The sequence below is a fragment of the Homalodisca vitripennis genome, chromosome 6 (assembly GCF_021130785.1).
Source record: "Homalodisca vitripennis isolate AUS2020 chromosome 6, UT_GWSS_2.1, whole genome shotgun sequence".
Lineage (NCBI taxonomy): Eukaryota > Metazoa > Arthropoda > Insecta > Hemiptera > Cicadellidae > Homalodisca > Homalodisca vitripennis.
This window is the reverse complement of record NC_060212.1, coordinates 156716185-156724455: the sequence shown is the minus strand read 5'-3', so window position 1 is coordinate 156724455 and position 8271 is coordinate 156716185. Positions and strand designations below refer to the sequence as shown.

Here is an 8271-nt window from a genome sequence, read left to right as displayed (position 1 = left end):
CACGGAATTTAGTCGCGTGAGAGGGCAGTGTAAGGAACTTTCGTCACTCTGCTATCAGCTGTATATTGAGCGGGTGGAAGGTGCTATGGAGACCAATGTTAAGGCTTTCTGGGCTCACATAAATCATACTAAGGACTCTGCTAGGTTTAATGCTTGGATGTGTTTCAATGGTAAGACTGCTGAAGGATCTCAGGACATCTGTGAACTCTTTGCCGATCACTTTTCTTCAGTGTTCAGGCCATCCACTAGGAGACCTTCCTATGGGGACTGCTTGACTATCGGTTCTTTCACTGAGTTCTCTGCCTCTTGTGACGAAGTTGAAAAGATCCTCTCTTCTCTGGATGTTAATAAGGGGCCGGGGCCTGATGACATACCACCCTCGATATTGAAGTACTGCAGTTGCATTCTTGCTCCCCACTTGACTTTATACTTCAACCGATTTTTGCACTTGGGTATCTTTCCCCAATGTCTGAAGACAAGCTTTATTACACCCATTTTCAAGAGTGGAGCTGTCTCCGATATAAAAAATTTCAGGCCAATTTCTATACAATCAACATTGGCTAAGGCGTTTGAATCTCTGGTTCTTGCTAGACTATCTTTTTTCTTTAAGAGTCACATATCTAGGGCCCAGCATGGCTTCTGTAGTGGAAGATCAGCTTTAACAAATCTGGTAATTTATCAGGATGATATTATATCAGCCTTTGCAAGAGGTCATCAAGTTGACAGTATATATATCGACTTCGCTAAGGCTTTTGACAGGATGAGCCATGTACATGTCTTGGCTAAGCTTAGCAATATGGGTGTCGCTGGACCCATGCTGCGGTGGTTTGAAAGCTATGTTAGTGGTCGTCACCAGAAGGTCAGATATAATGGGGCAACCTCTCGGGCCTTCCCTGTGCTTTCTGGAGTCCCTCAGGGTTCTCTGTTGGGCCCTGTATTGTTTACCATATTTATAAACGATTTGACTTATGTTATCAAACACTCAAAAATATTACTTTTTGCAGATGATGCTAAAATATATAATGAAGTAGCCTCAGAACTTGATTGCAGATTGCTCCAGGATGATTTGAATAACGTACTATTGTGGTGTTCTGAGAATGAAATGGAATTGAATGTATCTAAATGTGCAGTACTATCCTTCTCTCGAAGAACTGACACTCTGATCTTCAATTTTTCTCTTGGAGAAGAGCCACTTACAAGATCTTCTGTGGTCAAGGACCTTGGAGTTACAATGACATCTACATTGAGTCCCGACATTCATTTAGACTGTATTAGTAGGAAGGCAAGTTCGGCCCTTGGATTTATTATCAGAGTGTCCAAGGATGGTTTTTCTCCTGGAGCGTTAAGGACACTTTATATTCATCTAGTTCGCCACATCCTGGAGTACTGTTCTCCTGTCTGGTCACCATATCAACTAGGCCACATTGATCTTCTTGAGGGTGTTCAGAGAAACTTTCTTCGGGTCATTGGTGTACAACTTGGATTTCGTTATGCGGATGTTCCTTTGAATGACCTAAGCCACCATCTTGGACTTCAATCCTTGGATTTCAGACGTAAAGTCCTTGATCTAATGCTCCTAAAGGGGATCATTTCAGCCACTGTGGACTCAACTGATCTGCTTGGGAGAATCGACATTCGTGCCCACCAGTCTCTTAGAACCAGACAACTTTTTGAAAGAAGATTCTGTCCAACCCAATATTCTTTCTTCAGTACCATACTACGTCTCCACCGTCTGGGGAACAGCCTTCCTGTTGACTTTGATTTTTTCGCTATGTCTGATGATGCTTTTAGGAGAAAACTCAGGAAACTCAGTGCTTTGTGAGCTGGCATGTCCTGCTGCAGTAACTTATGCATGTTGTATTTATTTATGTAGTAATTGTTGGTTTGTTGAATTTTTTTTTGTACATATTTTCGCTCACCTAAATTTTGTATATCTTGTAGTTATTATCTGATAGCATGTATCTGTTTACTTTTCTGTCCTCACTATAAATGAATTAAGTTTTTTGTTGAAGCTGATATGCATTTGGTGTAAGTTGTAGCTTTTGTGTGTTAATTATTCGTTGTAATTACATACTTTTACCTCTTGTTATGATCATTGTCAATATTTGTTACAAGCCATGTATATTTATCTATTGCTATAGCTTTTGCTAAAGTCATTATTATAAATTATATTGGTTCATTTTTTGCTATTTATGTGTAAGATTATATATATAAAGTCCAGTTGCATGTTTGGCTTGACCCATAGCTTGTAAGTAGTAGTTTGGTTTGAGTGATGTTGCATGTTTGGCTTGACCCTTTGTAACTGAGTTTGGATTTAGCCGTCTTTGTAGAATTATATTTGTAATATTGTTGTATATTGGACCTTGACCGTTGGAAGTTGAAACAGAATATGTTAAGTTCTCATACATATATATTTATCTTTTGAATTTGTTATAATATTGGTTCATACTTTGCATGTTATGTTACAGGTTACCGTATTTAATATCATAAATTATTCTTTTATACTGAATATATTGTTGTTCATCTTGATGTTGGCTGCAAGTAAAATTACTGTATATTGTAAAATGGTGTTAACCGTATATGAATAAATAAATAAATAAATACCTATATCAAATGTAAAATGGTGTATAGCGTATGTAAATAAATAAATAAGCATACCAATCCGGAGCCTTAAAATTAAATGTAATAAAAACACATACAACATTAAACTGAATACTGAAACATGGACACAGAGATGAGGTGTTGGAGTTATACTCGTCTATAAAGATTTTTATTTTAACCACTGTCAAAGAACTCTGTACAGGAGAGCAAGACGTCTTTATATAAATATATTCCTAAATGTAAAGAAAATGTGGCTTGTGGCTATGAAAAAGATTTAAAGTTAAAGTAACAAAACTAAAGATATATGACGCATAATCAGCTAATGCCTTTAAAATAAAACAAAATCTATCATAGAAAATAAATATAATTCAATATAGTAGAAAAGCTAGAGTGACCCTAATATTGTTGCTGACAAGTTTTTTAAAGAAGGATCTCAGTTTTATGTACATGCGTCAAAGAAGGTTTTAATTTTATTTTAATAACTTTATTTATAGTTGTAATGAAATCTGTATGTATAGATTTATATATTTATTATTTCAAAACTAATATAAATAATGTTTAATTGAAAAAATTAATATATGAAGTTATTAAGTGTCTCTTATAGCTACTTGAATAAACAAGATCTTCTTTCTTGTAGTGTTGGTTTGAGATAGGGTGGTTGGTTGCGAAAAAGTTGACAGCCAGCTGATAGTATAAACAACATATTGAGTGTCGTCTGCTCATTTGCTTGATGTTCAGTGTTTACTGCACCTTGTGAATTATCATCATCTAAGTACAATAATTATTGTTAAAGTTAGTTGTGAGTTTCAAATTGTTGTTTATTTTTATATTAAAATATTATTTACGTTGTAATTTAATTTTAATCAATGTACCTACTATTCTGTTTCTTGTACACCTTAGTCATGGAAATTGGGTAGATTTTGAAATGGAAACCTGGAAACTGATAACATATTCTTTTCTTCTGCAGTTGGTCATTATTTACAATCTTGTAATTTAGTTAAGTTTTCTGTACAAAGATAAACTGTGTATGTTTATTTCAGGTTCTAATGTTCCTTATTGTATTTTTAAGATTATATTTAATTTCAGACCAATAAGCCTAGTTAGAACTAATAAATGTTTTGTCAGTAGTGACATATAAAAAAGGCCTGTGTTAAAAAAGAGGCTAAAAAAAGTTGACATGTCCTAAAACTAAAGACCTAACGTATAGGAGCAATTATGTTAATATGAAATAGGTATAACATAATTCAGTTCACTATTTTGATTTGTTTTTGTTTAGTAGTGTAGATAATCAGAAATATCGATGTTTTGATAGCTTAGTTGTGGTGGCCACTTATAGTACACCCACCCAAAACGCTATTCAAGATTATATATTTATATTTTTTGTTTGTTTATTGGGTACTTTTCTGTTTACTTATTTTATTTGGTCAAATTCTCCTGATTTTAGCCTTGTATTTAATTTACCTATCCAAAGACAGTATAATGGCTAATGTCAGCAGCAACCAATACATTCGGCTATGATTGTTTTAAATTTGGTAATACCATAAAATCACATAAATAAGTTTTTACTGATTCTTTAAATGGATATATATCACTTATAGATTTCATTTAATGTATCCAGGTAGATTATTGTACAACTTTTTTGGAGAATAATGAAGTGATCCCTCAATTAACTTCAATCTATGGATTGAGTATTGAAAATCATTTCTGTTGTGTTGTCGGTACTAGTGAATGTGCTGGTTTTTATATATTCAAATTCAAATTCACTGTATCTGTGATTTACACAATGTATATGTAGGGTAGACTTAAAAAGCGGCCTACGCTTGTCAATCGATTGTTTTAATCAAACGTTTCGATACATTATAAACTTTGATATTATATCATTGTTAATTGTAAGCAACAAAAATTATAACTCATTAGCCACAAGAATAGTACGCCTTTTAATAAACTAAATTTAACATTAACATAAAACTGTTTTAAACATATTACATAATCTTGACAATACAGTATTTACTTTTGCCTGGATAAGCAATAAGAATAATAATTCAATAACCAAAAAAATAATACGACTTTTAAATTTAACAATAATATAAAACATAACAACACTTTTTTAAACATATTAGATAATCTTTACAGTTCAGTATTTACTTGCCCGGATAAGCAACAAGAATTATAATTCATTACCCAAAAAAAATAATACGACTTTTAAATTTAACAATAACATAAAACACAACAAAACATATTAGATAAACTTTACAATACAGTATTTGTTTTTCCAGATAGCAGTGAGCAACTGATTTTGTAAAATGAATTAAAGGATTCTCCCCAGACAGATGTATTTCCTTGTGGTACAATAATTCACAGAAATCGTCCGCTAGGTAGTCTGCCGGTATTCCACTTCTTAAACTTCTTTTTACTGCTTGCCAAGAACTATCAATAGTTTGGGTATTTGCACCGGCCAATGGATCAGTGAAGTTTTCAGAATGGTTTACGGTAAAATGTACAAACCCATGATCAATTAAATTAAAGTAAGACTTCCACAAGTCTGTTTCTGCTTTCATATGTTTTAAATATCAAATGTATCAGAGTTTCCGCGTCTCCCTTGTTGTCAGGACAGATCTCGAGTCTGTATCGATACCCTCTTCTATTCCCTTCAGGTACAGTTTCTACCAATCCTAACACCCAAAATCCTTCAACTAATCTCCCACAGTTGTACTTTCTTTTGCCTATTTTACATTCATCAACTTCCACTACAACCCAGGACCACCCAACCTTTCCTCCCTGTCAAACTTATCATCTAGCAAAATAAAACATACTTCTCTGTAGAAAGAAAGCCAGTCACAAATAGTTTTACTCAACACATTATGCTTTTCGTCACTGCATTCTAACATAAAAAAAGTCATAGTTTGACTAGTTCATAGAGAAATAGTACATGAGAGTAAGTATATTTCTCATGTCAAACTTAGAACCTTCAAAGAAAGTGTTGGCAAAAGCGTTTTTTCATGACAGTAAGAACATTTTCACCACTTTTTTGGCATCTAAACACCACCATGTTTGCACCTCTGACACGAGTCTTCATTTCTCTATTGCAGATAATTATCACAAGATGGGTTTCCAGGAGCCAAACCTCTTGCAGCCACTTAAAACAAATATCGTCACTTTGTAATGATATCTCACAATTTCCTCGTATTAATTGACATTTTCACAATGATCAAATTTTCAGAAAGGTATTGATTGTTGTTTATTGTTTTCATTAAACGTTATTAATTAATAAGTTAAAGACATATTATGTTAAATTTAATTTATTGCAATATTGAATAATTCTAAATAAAGAATCGAAAAGTTTGATCTAAACAATTGAATGACGAGTGTAGGCCGCTTATTAAAGTCTAGCCAACATGTACAGTATAAATACAGAATAGCGTTACTGTTATATTACAATACGTCTATTTAGTAACTACATAGATCATTAAATAAAGAAGTTTACTTCAAAATATTATTTAAATGATAACACTGATTTTACGGTTAGGCTACTATTTACAATATGTCTTATTAATTACTAAATTGTAAGATGAACTAAGTTACCACAAAATATTCCTTAAATGAGTGTACTGACTCTTCAATTAAAAATTATTTTAACTTTATTTAAATACGCAATTTGTGAAATTTTAAGAAACTCTTATGGAAGAAATAACAAAAGTTTTTGTCCTGCACTTGTGGACTTTATTTATGTTACAAAGTTCTAAGTAATGTTTTGGAATTAATGGATAATTTATATGGCGAGTGTTGTAATCATGATTTGCTCCTAATGTAGGTATACTATTTTCATTTGATTTCACAAACATGATAGTTTGAAAAATATATAGACCATATACGGTAAGGATTTTTTATTTAGAAACATGTTAGACAGATTCATTGGTTCCAAATTTTCAATTATTCTAAACGCTTATTTTCTGTTGGTAAAGAATTCAATCTAAATTTTTGTTGTAGCTCTCCATACATGCTTATACCGTTAAGATATGTGTGAATCCATTAATGTGAAATAAATTGTTTTAAGGTTTCAATATTGCTACCCTCGATATTTGTTGTAGAATACCAGAGGACATTTTATTTACTGCATGGTCAACGTGTTATCCCAACTTAAGAGTTGGTTCAATATTAGGCCAAGAAAATTTGAGTTTTCTACTTGATTCAGTTTTTAATTTTCTAGAGAAATATTTAACTTTCATTTTGGTATTGTTCGTTTTGTACAGAATGAAATAAAATTTGATTTATTTGGATTTAGTATTAAATTTCTATTATCTGAAAATTCTTTTACAGTTGAAAGAAAGAAATGATTTAAGCTCAATTTCCTTTTGACTTTTACCTAAAATTGTGCATGTTGGTATCATCAGCATAGAGCCACACTGAGCCATCCCCTGATCACACCTGGCAACCCCTTTAAATAGCAAAGAAATAGAAGAGGGCCAAGGATAGATCCCTGAGGGACTGTATGTTTTATAGTTGGAATACTACTATTTTGAGTGTATTTATATGTGCTGCATAAATTATTAAAACTATTTTGAATTTGATTACATTTTTGTCTGTTTTCTTTATAAGATTTAAGCAATAAATAAATCCTTATTGCCACAAACCACTTATTCCACAATATAGCACAGCTATAAAACAGATGACACTGTCAAATATAAGCTACACTACTCTTGTTACTCTTGTATAAGTAAATTATCCAAACATACAATACAATAAAACAGGGTAATAATTGATTTATCATAGGAAGTAAATGTCAAGTAATTATGAGTTTTAAGTAACTTGTAGACGTACTTAAAAATATAAAAATCAACATTTACAAAAACAGTAATACAGTGCTTAAAATTTAAAAACTCTTACATTAAAACATGTTTCTTTAAGTAACAACTCCTTAATCTTATCTCGGAATGCGCTTGAATACATTTATTCCATAAACCTTAAAGGTAATTTATTGAAAACTTTTTTCTCCATGTAGGATGGTGTCTTTTCCACCACTTTCAGACGATGTCTGGGATATTGAAAACCATTGTGTTTATGGTTTTCATTACAAAGGTTGTCGTAATTAGACTGCACTGTTAATAGGGAAAATTATTAGGCTTGGTACAGTTCAAATTGTATGCTCATTAAAGATAGGCTTACAAGAAGCCTTCCAAGGTAAAAATGCCATCATTCTTAAAAATTTCTTCTGAATTTTAAAAATGTTATCTATATCTGTTAAAAACCTCCAGAACTCAATCCCATAATGAAGAATTGAATGTAAATAAGCATAATATATGATTAAACATGTTTTTAAATCTATGGTATGTCTCAAAATAAGCATTTTAAAGCATGCTGAGTTTAATTTTCTTAAAATAGTTTTAATGCACTTAGTCCAATTTAAATGCAAATCTAGTTCTATCCCCAAAAATTTGGTACTTTTTCTAATAGAAAATCTCTGATATCCAAATTCTAAATCACTAAAATAATGATTTCTTGATTGAGGAGTATAACATTTTACAAATTTAGTTTTTTCTTGGTTTAGATTCAGTCCATTTGCTTCAAACCATTCCTTTAATTCAGTTATGGTTTCACTGATTTTAACTTTCAATTTGTCGTCATTCTTAGATTTAACAAGCACAGACGTATCATCTACATAAAGTATTAGAC

The 8271-nt window shown here is 31.9% G+C and overlaps 1 protein-coding gene across 2 annotated transcripts in view; it reads left to right on the top strand.

Annotated features, from left to right (window-relative positions):
- Window positions 1–3279: 3279 nt before the first annotated feature.
- The window catches only part of LOC124365050, a 55132-nt gene continuing 50140 nt past the window's right edge, over window positions 3280–8271 (top strand). Inside the window, exon 1 of one of the 2 annotated variants that reach the window (XM_046820956.1) lies at window positions 3280–3400. The gene's annotated coding sequence lies outside the window, so the exon portion shown is untranslated. The remainder of the gene's footprint in view (window positions 3401–8271) is intronic. The other variant, XM_046820955.1, reaches the window with a different exon arrangement.